Source organism: Oncorhynchus mykiss, chromosome 25 (genome assembly GCF_013265735.2).
Source record: "Oncorhynchus mykiss isolate Arlee chromosome 25, USDA_OmykA_1.1, whole genome shotgun sequence".
Taxonomy (NCBI): Eukaryota; Metazoa; Chordata; class Actinopteri; order Salmoniformes; family Salmonidae; genus Oncorhynchus; species Oncorhynchus mykiss.
This window is the reverse complement of record NC_048589.1, coordinates 29,489,227-29,502,618: the sequence shown is the minus strand read 5'-3', so window position 1 is coordinate 29,502,618 and position 13,392 is coordinate 29,489,227.

The window sequence follows — 13,392 nt, the reverse complement described above, 5'->3', positions numbered from 1 at the left end:
ATGAACAGCAATAGATGAAACAGGGAAGCCGCTGAGAAGTCGTTACTACGCTAGCAAGCGGGAGACACAGCGTAAAAAAAAAAAAAAGAGTTAGCAGGCCGGGGCTAGTAGAAACGTCTGCTCCGACGTCCGGCAAAGGCCGGTTGAGAGCACAACGGATGGAATTACGTCGGCAGACCAGTCATGATGGAACGGTGAGGCTCCATGTCGACAAAGGGTCCAGGCCAGTTGGCAAAAGAGGTATTGTAGCTGGAGTAATTTAGTTTGCTGGCTAGGAGATGCGCCTGACTCTCGGCTAACTGGTGCTAGTTTCGGGACAAGGGCGTTAGCCACTATAGCCACTCGGCAGCAGCTAGCTAGCAGCGATGATCCGATGCAAAGGTCCAGAGCTTACGGCAATAATCCGGTGGAGCAGTGGATTCTAGTCGTGTTTGTGAAGAGTCCAGGAGGCATCAGCTGTGTAGCCGAGTGATCACGGCGCAGGCCGGCAGGTGGGCCTGGCTCAAAGCTAGCTTTGGGGCTGGCTGTGATGATCAGGGGAAATGGTCCAGGGCTTACGGCAGGAATCCGGTGTTGTAGTGGAGAAAACAGTCCGATACTGGCAGGCTGGCAAGTATTATCGAGGCTAAAAGCGACTGGTGACTGTGCAAAAGGTAAAGGCCGCTAGCAGTGTCAAACAATGACTAAATAGCTAGTAGCTAATTAGCTGGTTAGCTTTTGATGGAGGTTCTGGCTATAAGGTTTAAAAATAGCAGATCCGTATCACATTGGGTGAGGCGGGTTGCCAGAAGGTATATTTAATTTAAAAATGGAAAAAGAGAGAAAATAAATTGAAATATATACAAAAAAGGTGCAAAATACAAAATATACACGGGAGAACGATAAACAACGTCTGCTGTCACGATCGTTATAAGGAGTGGACCAAGATGTAGCGTGGTATGTTTCCATCCTCTTTATTAGGAAAAGAAAAAACAAATAACACGTTAAACAAACCGTGAAGCTCAATGTTATCCAAGATGGCGTAGCAGTCAGACGTCTTGTCGTGTCGTGTCCCTTGTATATATAGTTTTTTTTTTAACATATTTTTCTTCGCACATCTTTTAAAAACATTTTGCTAAACCTCAACTTCTAAATACTCTCCTGCAACCTGCCTCACCCAATGTAGCGCGGATCTGCTTTTTTTCTAAAGTATTTATATTTACTTCGGATCCGGAACCCCTCAACTGAAGCTAGCCAGCTAACTACCAGCTATCAGTCAGCAAACCATTGCTAGCGGTCATCAGCTAATCGGAAAGCTCTCGCCAGTTCGAACAACGCGACTCTAACTAGAGCATAACGGACCTATTATTTTTATCCCCGGATTCCCACCGCAAACGGAACATTTTCAGCTGGATCTTCACAACTAGCTAACTAGCTAACCGCAACCCCGGATGATTACTCCTGGCTAGCGTTTCCATCCACTTAGCTTGAAGCTAGCCTGGCCAGAGCTCCTGTGCTACCACCGAAGCATACTCCTGGGCTACAATATCCGGACCCACGACCGGTCTATCGATGTCACCGCATGAAGAGGCATAAACAGACTCACCCATCGCGACGTCCCCCAAAGGCTAACTTTCTAGCCCTTGCTATCTGCTTGCTTGCTAATTCGGCCTGCTAACTGCTAGCTTGTTTAGCCCCGGCCTACTAACTGTTAGCTTGTTAGCACAGGCCTGCTAACTGTTTGAATCGCCGCATCCCAACCACTCACTGGACCCATATTTACTTTCAATCTCTTTTCGATTCTTAATTCGATTATACCTTCCGGTAACCTGCCTCACCCAATGTGATACAGAATCACAATTATTTTTAATTTTTAGAACACATTCAAGAACCTCCAGAAGCTAACCAGCTAACTAGCTACAAGCTATTTAGTCATTGTTAGCCACTGCTAGCGGCTTTTACCTTCTGCACAGCCAGACAGTTTTTTTTACCTGGATAATACTCGCCAGTCTAGCTTCCCTGCCCCATCCACCGCTGCCCCCTGGACACTGATCACTTGGCTACATAGCTGATTGATGCATGCTGGACTGTCCATTAATCACGGTACTTCATTCTGCTTGTTTATGTTTTATCTGTCGGCCCCAGCCGCACTCAGGCTCTGTGTGTAGTTAATCCGACCCTCCCTGCCTAGTCAACGCCATTTTACCCGCTGTTGTTGTGCTAGCTGATTAGCTGTTGTTGTCTCACCTACTGTTTTAGCTAGCTCTCCCAATTCAACACCTGTGATTACTGTATGCCTCGCTATATGTCTCTCTCAAATGTAAATATGCCTTGTATACTGTTGTTCAGGTTAGTTATCATTGTTTTAGTTTACAATGGAGCCCCTAGTTCCACTCTTCATACCCCTGATACCTCCTTTGTCCCACCTCCCACACATGCGGTGACCTCACCCATTACAACCAGCATGTCCAGAGATACAACCTCTCTCATCATCACCCAGTGCCTGGGCTTACCTCCGCTGTACCCGCACCCCACCATACCCCTGTCTGCGCATTATGCCCTGAATATATTCTACCACGCCCAGAAATCTGCCCCTTTTATTCTCTGTCCCCAACGCTCTAGGCGACCAGTTTTGATAGCCTTTAGCCGCACCCTCATACTACTCCTCCTCTGTTCCGCGGGTGATGTGGAGGTAAACCCAGGCCCTGCATGTCCCCAGGCACCCTCATTTGTTGACTTCTGTGATCGAAAAATCCTTGGTTTCATGCATGTCAACATCAGAAGCCTCCTCCCTAAGTTTGTTTTACTCACTGCTTTAGCACACTCTGCTAACCCTGATGTCCTTGCCGTGTCTGAATCCTGGCTCAGGAAGGCCACCAAAAATTCTGAGATTTCCATACCCAAATATAACATTTTCCGTCAAGATAGAACTGCCAAAGGGGGAGGAGTTGCAGTCTACTCTAGAGATAGCCTGCAAAGTTTTGTCATACTTTCCAGGTCCATACCCAAACAGTTCGAACTACTAATTTTTAAAATTACTCTCTCCAGAAATAAGTCTCTCACTGTTGCCGCCTGCTACCGACCCCCCTCAGCTCCCAGCTGTGCCCTGGACACCATTTGTGAATTGATCGCCCCCCATCTAGCTTCAGAGTTTGTTCTGTTAGGTGACCTAAACTGGGATATGCTTAACACCCCGGCAGTCCTACAATCTAAGCTAGATGCCCTCAATCTCACACAAATCATCAAGGAACCCACCAGGTACAACCCTAAATCTGTAAACAAGGGCACCCTCATAGACGTCATCCTGACCAACTGGCCCTCCAAATACACCTCCGCTGTCTTCAACCAGGATCTCAGCGATCACTGCCTCATTGCCTGTATCCGCTACGGAGCCGCAGTCAAACGACCACCCTTCATCACTGTCAAACGCTCCCTAAAACACTTCTGTGAGCAGGCCTTTCTAATCGACCTGGCCCGGGTATCCTGGAAGGACATTGACCTCATCCCGTCAATTGAGGATGCCTGGTCATTCTTTAAAAGTAACTTCCTCACCATTTTAGATAAGCATGCTCCGTTCAAAAAATGCAGAACTAAGAACAGATATAGCCCTTGGTTCACTCCAGACCTGACTGCCCTCGACCAGCACAAAAACATCCTGTGGCGGACTGCAATAGCATCGAATAGTCCCCGCGATATGCAACTGTTCAGGGAAAACAGGAACCAATACACGCAGTCAGTCAGGAAAGCTAAGGCCAGCTTCTTCAGGCAGAAATTTGCATCCTGTAGCTCCAACTCCAAAAAGTTCTGGGACACTGTGAAGTCCATGGAGAACAAGAGCGCCTCCTCCCAGCTGCCCACTGCACTGAGGCTAGGTAACACGGTCACCACCGATAAATCCATGATTATCGATGCCTTCCGCCTGGCTACTCCAACCTCGGCCAACAGCTCCGCCCCCCCCGCAGCTACTCGCCCAAGCTTCTCCAGGTTCGCCTTTACCCAAATCCAGATAGCAGATGTTCTGAAAGAGCTGCAAAACCTGGACCCGTACAAATCAGCTGGGCTTGACAATCTGGACCCTCTATTTCTGAAACTATCCGCTGCCATTGTCGCAACCCCTATTACCAGCCTGTTCAACCTCTCTTTCATATCGTCTGAGATCCCCAAGGATTGGAAAGCTGCCGCAGTCATCCCCCTCTTCAAAGGGGGAGACACCCTGGACCCAAACTGTTACAGACCTATATCCATCCTGCCCTGCCTATCTAAGGTCTTCGAAAGCCAAGTCAACAAACAGGTCACTTAACATCTCGAATCCCACCGTACCTTCTCCGCTGTGCAATCTGGTTTCCGAGCCGGTCACGGGTGCACCTCAGCCACGCTCAAGGTACTAAACAATATCATAACCGCCATCGATAAAAGACAGTACTGTGCAGCCGTCTTCATCGACCTTGCCAAGGCTTTCGACTCTGTCAATCACCATATTCTTATCGGCAGACTCAGTAGCCTCGGTTTTTCTGATGACTGCCTTGCCTGGTTCACCAACTACTTTGCAGACAGAGTTCAGTGTGTCAAATCGGAGGGCATGCTGTCCGGTCCTCTGGCAGTCTCTATGGGGGTGCCACAGGGTTCAATGCTCAGGCCGACTCTTTTCTCTGTATATATCAATGATGTTGCTCTTGCTGCGGGCGATTCCCTGATCCACCTCTACGCAGACGACACCATTCTATATACTTCCGGCCCGTCCTTGGACACTGTGCTATCTAACCTCCAAACGAGCTTCAATGCCATACAACACTCCTTCCGTGGCCTCCAACTGCTCTTAAACGCTAGTAAAACCACATGCATGCATGCAAAAACACAGAGAGAAGCTCCTCCAACCCTTAAGTCACAGACTTATTTTAGTATTAATTGGAATGCCATCAGAGGATGGACTGTTTAAAGTAAGACCGGAATGGAGCCCAAGCCTCATCAAACAGTTTGGGGTTCCCACGTGAATTGAATTGAATTTTTTCTAGTTTCAGAGAGCACAACACATCCCTCACCCAATATTTATAAGATGGGCGAGCTGCCATCTTCCAGTTCTGTAGTATTAGCCGTCTAGCTAAAAGAGTTGTATAAGCAACAGTGTCCGACTGGATTCTTGATAGGGGGGTACCCATGGGCAGTACTCCAAAAAGGGCTGTAAGGGGAGATGGATCTATAACAGTGTCATATATATCAGAGAAACATTTAGATATTAATTCCCAGAAACCTGACAGTTTATGACAGCCCCAAAACATATGCAACAGTGTGGCTGGTTCCACTTTACATCTGACACAGGTAGGATCAAAATCAGAGAATATTCTTCCAAGTTTGGCCCCCGACCAGTGGATACGATGAACCACCTTGAATTGAATGAGGCTGTGTCTAGTGCTAAAAGAGGACGAGTGCACCCTGTGCAGCACAGATTCCCAGGCGTCTTCCCCAAGTTCCTCCCCCAAATCCTTTTCCCATCGAGTCTTTAAAGGCACCAAAGAAGGGTTCTGTAAGTTATGAATGATTGCATATACATCTGAAATTGCACCCCTGGGAAGCTTGTTCAGCTCCAAGATGCTCTCTATAGCTGTATTCGCAGGCCTATTGGGAAATCCAGGTGTGTTAGCCCTGACAAAGTTTCTAGTCTGGAGATAGCGGAAAAAGTGGGATTGGGGGAGATTGAACTTTTCCTGCAGCTGAGAAAAAGAGGCAAATGTATCATCAAATAATAATTGGGCTAGCGAGGAAAGGCCTAGTGAGTGCAAAATGCCAAAAGCCCCATCATTCAAAGATGGAGGAAATAAAATGTTCTGATTGATTGGGCCTGATAGAGAAAAGCCTCGGAGGCTAAAGGCTAAACGGAACTGATTCCAAATTTTAAGAGACTGCTTTACAATTGGGTTGGCACAACTTTTGCCTAGGGACACTGGGAGAGACGAGCACAGCACAGAGGAAAGTGCTGCAGGTTTACACAATTCAGACTCCATCTGGACCCAGAGTGGTCTAGGGCCAGTAGGATCAGTCTGCAGCCAGTACAGAACGACTCTGAAATTTGCAGCCCAGTAGTATGTCTGAAAATTTGGTAGAGCTAAACCCCCCAATGACCTAGGCTTCTGTAAATGTTTTCTACCAATCCGTGGTACCTTGCCATCCCAAATAAAATGAATGTTTGATCCAGTGAAATAAAAAAATATTTTGGAATAAAAATGGGTAAACATTTAAATAAATATAAAAATTTGGGCAACACATTCATTTTAATGACATTAATCCTTCCGATAAGAGAAAGGGGTAGCGAATTCCAAAAAGTAAAAGATTGTTTCAATCTGTCTGCTAGAGCAACAAAGTTTTCCTGAAACAAATTTGAATATTTCCTTGTCACTTTTACTCCCAAGTAAGTGAATTGATCCCGGACAATCCTAAACTGAGAACTTGTAAAAGAGCACTTTAAAGCAGCCTTGTTTACCGGAAAAAGCTCACTCTTGCCTAGATTCAGCTTGTACCCTGAGATTGATCCAAACTTTTTAAGAACAGATAGGGCACGTGGCAATGAGGTATCGGGGTTGGAGATAAACAAAAGGAGGTCGTCAGCATATAGCAAGACTTTCTGCTCCCAGCCCGCCCTGATTATGCCTTGAATGGCATCATTAGAGCGTAGTGCAATGGCGAGAGGCTCGATTGCCAAAGCAAACAACAAGGGGGAGAGTGGGCAACCCTGTCTGGATCCGCGGTGCAAGGGAAAATAGTCAGAGGACAAGTTATTAGTCCGTACCAAAGCCATGGGGGAAAAATAAAGAATCTTTATCCACGCAATGAATTTGGGGCCAAAGCCAAATCTATAAAGGGCAGCTGTTAGGTAATCCCATTCAACGCGGTCAAACGCTTTTTCGGCATCAAGTGAGACCACCACCTCCGGGTCCTCCGACGCTGGGGAGTACAGTATATTCATAAGGCGCCTAACATTGAAAAATAAATGCCTATTTCTCACAAAGCCAGTCTGGTCAGAGTGTATTACTTGGTGCAGCAAGCCTTCCATACGGATGGCTAAAAGCTTAGCTAGGATTTTGTAATCACAGTTTAAATTGGGCGATAGGATCCACATTCCAGGGGGTCTTTGTTTTTCTTTAGTAGTAATGAAATTGAAGCCTGATAAAGACTAGGTGGTAGCTTTGAAGTATTGAGGCACTCTGAAAATAGTTGAGACAAGAATGGGCAAAGCAGACCAGAAAACGTCCTGTAAAATTCGGTTGGAAAACCGTCTGGACCCGGTGATTTACCACTTTTCATTGCGGACACTGCTGTTGCAATCTCCTCAAGCGTAAATTCTTCTTCTAGACAGTCATGGGAGTCTGTATCAATTGAAGGCATATTCAAGCCATTAAAGAAGGAGTCAATCAGCAAGGGGTCTTGAGGGGATTCAGAGGTGTATAGCGCAGAGTAAAATTGTTTAAATTGATCATTGATCTCTTTATGTATAACTGTGGTGGCACCAGACGGGGTCCTTATTTGTGGGATTAAACGTGAGGCCTCAGATTTACGGATCTGATGCGCAAGGAGTTTACTGGCCTTGTCGCCTTGTTCATAGACTTTGTATCGAGCTCGCAAGAGTAACTGTTCAGCTTGCCTAGTAGTTGGCGCTCTTTATGCAGATCAGAGGAAGGATCCGTAGCATACTTCTCATCCAATGTGGCTATGGACTCGCTCAGGTCCCGAAGTCGCTTGGAGCGAACTCTGTTTTGGTTGACTGTATAAGAAATAATTTGGCCACGTAGGTATGCTTTGAGAGACTCCCATATGGTAGAGCAGGACATACCTGGTGTTGAATTAGTTTCTAGGAATAAGGTGATTTCAGAAGAAATGAAATTGACAAACTCCTTTTCTGAGAGTAAAATGGGGTTGAGACGCCATTGATAACACATAGGTCGCTGGGGAAACTCTAGTTCAAGCACTAATGGTGAATGGTCAGAGATAACAATACTCTCGTAAGTACACTGCCGAAGGTTAGGCAGAAGTTTTTTGTCCAAAAAGAAGTAATCAATCCGGGAGTATGCTTGATGAACATGAGAATAAAAGGAATACTGTCTATCTGTAGGATGTAGGAAACGCCAGGCCTCAAACATAGCATATTTCTGAAGAAAGGATTGAATAAGTAGGGCACATTTAGATGGGCCTGTATTTGTTTGTGAGGACTTATCAAGAACTGGGGACATTTTCCAGTTGAAATCCCCCCCTAAAATCAACAAATGAGAATCTAAATTGGGAATAGCAGACAGAAAGGAAGAAATGAAACTTGTGTCATCCCAATTGGGAGCATAAACACTAGCCAAAACAAGAGGGGTAGAAAACAGTTCACCGGTTACTATGACGTATCGTCCCTTAGGATCAGCAATAACCTCAGAAGCTACAAAGGGAGTAGCTTTATCAACCAGAATAGCAGCACCTCTTGATTTACTATGAAAGTTTGAGTGGAACACTTGACCAACCCAGTCCTTACGCATCCTAAAATGCTCACCAGTCCTCAAGTGAGTCTCTTGTAGAAATGCAATATTTGCATTCAAACCCTTTAAGTGTGTCAACACCCTCTTACGCTTCACCGGGTTGTTAACCCCTTTGGTATTCCAAGAAATGTACTTGATCATATTATTTCGGCCCCTCTGGGCATTCCCGTTATTCAACCCTGTCCTTAGAGCATAGAATGGAAAAGCAATGAGCGCCCAAAACCCCCAGAATAACTTGTCTCAGAGTAATAATGTACGGTGGTAAATGTTTGGAAAAAGTACAGAAAAAAAAACTAAAAAGACAGAATGACAACATTAGAACTGAACAATTCAACCTGCCCCCCCACCCCCTCCCCCCATCCCAGACAATACCTCCCCAAACGAGGTACAAGCCTAAATAGAACATGTTCTCTTCGCACAGTATGTCTGTGAGAGTGCGGTCTTAAACCTAAACCCACAGTCCCGCTCACAGTCGCGTTTTGTTAGTGGATCAAGCAGCAAAAAGAAAGATTTGTACGTATTTTTTCAAATAAAAAAAAGCCGAATCCCTTGTGCAAACGGAATGACAAAAGCACCACTTGTAGATGTATATAATTGTATTCCCAGTCTTATAACAGGCATTGAGAGAGAAAATAAATAAAATGTATAAAGGCTCTCAGCCAAAAATCTAATTTGAAGTAAGGAAATCGTAGTAAGACAATCAAAAATAATAGTAATTATAATAGTAGTCTAGTTGAAGCTGAGACAGCTTACAACCAATACCAAAAAACTATGTGTGCGTTTGCTGGGCATAAATGACGCTCAAAACTTTTAAAATTAAAGTGAGGCCCCAAAAACCGTGTAGCCTCGGGAGACATTTACTGTTTACTGGGTCATTGCAAACGGATGCAGTAAACAAATAACCAAAAATATTTTGAGTCACTGAGACAATGTGTAAACAAACTAAATAGGTGAGCGAGATAAGGCACACGCACTAGATGATCAAAACATTAGATCACATCACAAGACTAGCCTGTTATACCTAAACATAATTGTACCACAAGTGGGTTACTTACTATGCACAGTTCGCAAGCAACAGTTGCTGAACTGTGAGCATATTCAAGACTTCTTGATGTGAAGTTGAATGTGAGCCATAGCCTCATCCGGAGATTCAAATGTGTAGTCTTTACCCTCATGAGATATCCATAAACGGGCCGGGAATCGCAGTCCATACTTCACACTTGGATGGTCCCGAAGTATTCGTTTGGCCTGTCCGAAAGCTGCGCGCTGCCTGGAAACAGTGGGGGAGTAGTCCTGGTAGATGGAAAAGCTCTGTCCTTGAAAGCTCAGAGTGGTATTGCGGGCTCGTAGGAGGATCTCCATCTTCTCATGAAAAAAGTGCACTCGAAGAATTATGTCACGGGGCCTCTCCCCATCCCGGGGCTTTGGGCGCAGCGACCGGTGGGCTCGATCAATCAGGGGCTTTTCATATGAGGCAAGAAGGATTCTGTGTACTCTGGGACCGATACAAGTCTCAGATTATTGCGGCGAGAGAATCCCTCTAAACTCACACAGCTCTCCTTCACCTGTTTCAAATCCCCAGCTAGGCGTTTAACTTCAGCCTCCAGGGATGTAGTTAAATCGGAGACATTAGTAGCGGAGGTCTCCAGTGCTGCAATCGTTGTAGTGTGTGACGCAGTTGTTGTTTTGAGTAATGTGATTGCTGGCACAGTCTCGTTCCGCAGGATGGTTAAATCTGCTTTTAAAGTATCAGAAACCTCCTGTATTCTGGCCTCAATCGTAGCAACCACCTGTGTTTTCATTTCAACTATCTCAGAGCATAGTAGTTTGATGGCCTCGAGAATGTTCATTTCAGCGCAGCCAGGCCAAGCCGCGCCCCCGGGTAAAGTGTGCGTCCCCGGGCCCTCAGACTCAGGAGAGGGCGGTGATGAGAGCGGGTCTTGTAGGCCGGGTTTTCTCAAAGTCATGCTTTTGGCCTTATGTTTGGTCGACATGCTGACATTCGGAAGCAAAGTAGTCTTGGTTTTTACGGAAAGGGATCACCAAATTAATACCTGAAAATAAATATGGTTCTGCTGCACAATTCACATAAACTTTAAGAATACCACGGGAGCAAACGGAAAACACGTCAGTCGCACATGGCGTCCCCTACCATCCCCATGCATGCTTTTCAACCGCTCGCTGCCTGCAGCCGCACGCCTGACTAGCATCACCACCCTGGATGGTTCCGACCTTGAATATGTGGACATCTATAAGTACCTAGGTGTCTGGCTAGACTGTAAACTCTCCTTCCAGACTCATATCAAACATCTCCAATCGAAAATCAAATCTAGAGTTGGCTTTCTATTCCGCAACAAAGCCTCCTTCACTCACGCCGCCAAACTTACCCTAGTAAAACTGACTATCCTACCGATCCTCGACTTCGGCGATGTCATCTACAAAATTGCTTCCAACACTCTACTCAGCAAACTGGATGCAGTTTATCACAGTGCCATCCGTTTTGTCACTAAAGCACCTTATACCACCCACCACTGCGACCTGTATGCTCTAGTCGGCTGGCCCTCGCTACATATTCGTCGCCAGACCCACTGGCTCCAGGTCATCTACAAGTCCATGCTAGGTAAAGCTCCGCCTTATCTCAGTTCACTGGTCACGATGGCAACACCCACCCGTAGCACGCGCTCCAGCAGGTGTATCTCACTGATCATCCCTAAAGCCAACACCTCATTTGGCCGCCTTTCATTCCAGTTCTCTGCTGCCTGTGACTGGAACAAATTGCAAAAATCACTGAAGTTGGAGACTTTTATCTCCCTCCCCTCACCAACTTCAAACATCTGCTATCTGAGCAGCTAACCGATCGCTGCAGCTGTACATAGTCTATCGGTAAATAGCCCACCCATTTTTACCTACCTCATCCCCATACTGTTTTTATTTATTTACTTTTCTGCTCTTTTGCACACCAATATATCTACCTGTAAATTACCATCTGATCATTTATCACTCCAGTGTTAATCTGCAAAATTGTAATTATTCGCCTACCTCCTCATACCTTTTGCACACAATGTATATAGACTCTTTTTTTCTACTGTGTTATTGACTTATTGACTGTGTTGTCTGTTCACACTGCTATGCTTTATCTTGGCCAGGTCGCAGTTGCAAATGAGAACTTGTTCTCAACTAGCCTACCTGGTTAAATAAAGGTGAAATAAATAAATAAATAAAAAATGAAGTGCTCGCAGGCACCTATACCTAGACAAGATCCCACAAAGCACAATGGGGAAATGGCTGCCTAAATATGATCCCCAATCAGAGACGACGATAAACAGCTGCCTCTGATTGGGAACCATACCAGGCCAACATAGATCATAAATCACCTAGATAACCCACCCTAGTCACTGTCACGCCCCAACCAACATAGAGAATAAACAGCTCTCTATGGTCAGGGCGTGACAGTCTGCACTGCTACGCGATCTTGGATCTAGACGTGTGAGTTATCTACTGTATTCATGCAAAAGTCATCTTTTCGTTTGTCATTGTCAAAAAATGACAGACAACCGTAGAGAGCCGTAACATCAGTTGTCACTCTCCTGTGTTTTTTTCTTCTGTGAGGTGCTGAACCTGTCACTTTGGGCTTGAATCATAGCCCCCAAGTCCTCCTGTTTCTTCTTCCTCTCCAGAATGTCTGACACAGAGTCCTGGGAAGGAAAACAGGCATCACTGAGCAATTTAACCAGGATTAACCAACTTTCACTTAGTGTGTCAAAAACGAAAATACATAAGACTAAAGCCGTATCAGGAGGAACTGCCTCAACTGCTGAAGCCCTATTGGGTGCAAGCAGTATCATCAAAAATCGTTAATTCAAGAAAATGTTAACTATTTCATACTATTATCAGAAAGCATGATGACTTATGTAAGTGACTAAGTTCAAACCCAGGTCTCCTGTGCACCACAAGAGTGTGTTAGCCCGCTGAGCTAAAGGCTTGCTTTTAACTGGGCTGTCTTCACCCCGTACTCCTCTGCCCTCAGAGTGGCTTCGTAGGTACTGAGCCAGTGCTCTGCCTGCTCCAGTTCCCTCTGTAGCCGTAGGATCTCTACTTCCTCCTGGTACAACAGCCTCCACTCCTCCCAGACCTCCTGCACCCGTGTCTCCAACTCCTTCAGCTCCAGAAGACGCTCCTCCAACTGCAATGGGTAGCAATAGATAGTCATTCATGAAAACCAGCTTCTAAATGTTCCTTTAACAACATTTAAATGGTAGTACAGTGAAAAACGCACATTCCCTATATATATTTCCACACTTTGAGGTCGGAATAATACTGTGAAATTTTGAACATTTGAATAAAGCCCTTTTAGTGTAAGAGCTATTTGAAAAGTATTTGGTTGAATGGAGTTTGGGCTGCCTGGTGGTAAATTAGTTAATAGACCAATAAAGAGAGTTCCAAACCTCTCTGACAACAGTTCCCCCCCCCCACTCAGATCCCTCCCAGACAGTCCTAGCAAAATTCTTACTTGAGAAATTGCTTTTCGCTAAGAAGCCATTTATGTTTCTTGTTTACCCTTTTAACTGAAAACTGTAGTAGGATGTCCCTTGACTGTTTTCACAGCTCTCTCTGCCTCACCATTACTCTGTGCATGGTAGGGGCTACTGGTCACATGTATGAAGTCATATTCTGCGGCAAAAACAGAAAGGGAGCTCGCAGAGAACTGGGGAGCGTTATCTGTAACCAGGACCTCAGCGACCCCTTGCCTGGAAAAAATTGACTTTAATCCATTGATAACACCAGCTGGTGTGGTTATGGGTGTCTTTGCGATTTCAATGTATCTTGAGTAGTAATCTACCACTAGCAGATAAGTGTCATTTTTCCAATAGAACATATCCGCCCCTACCTTTTGCCATGGCCGTTT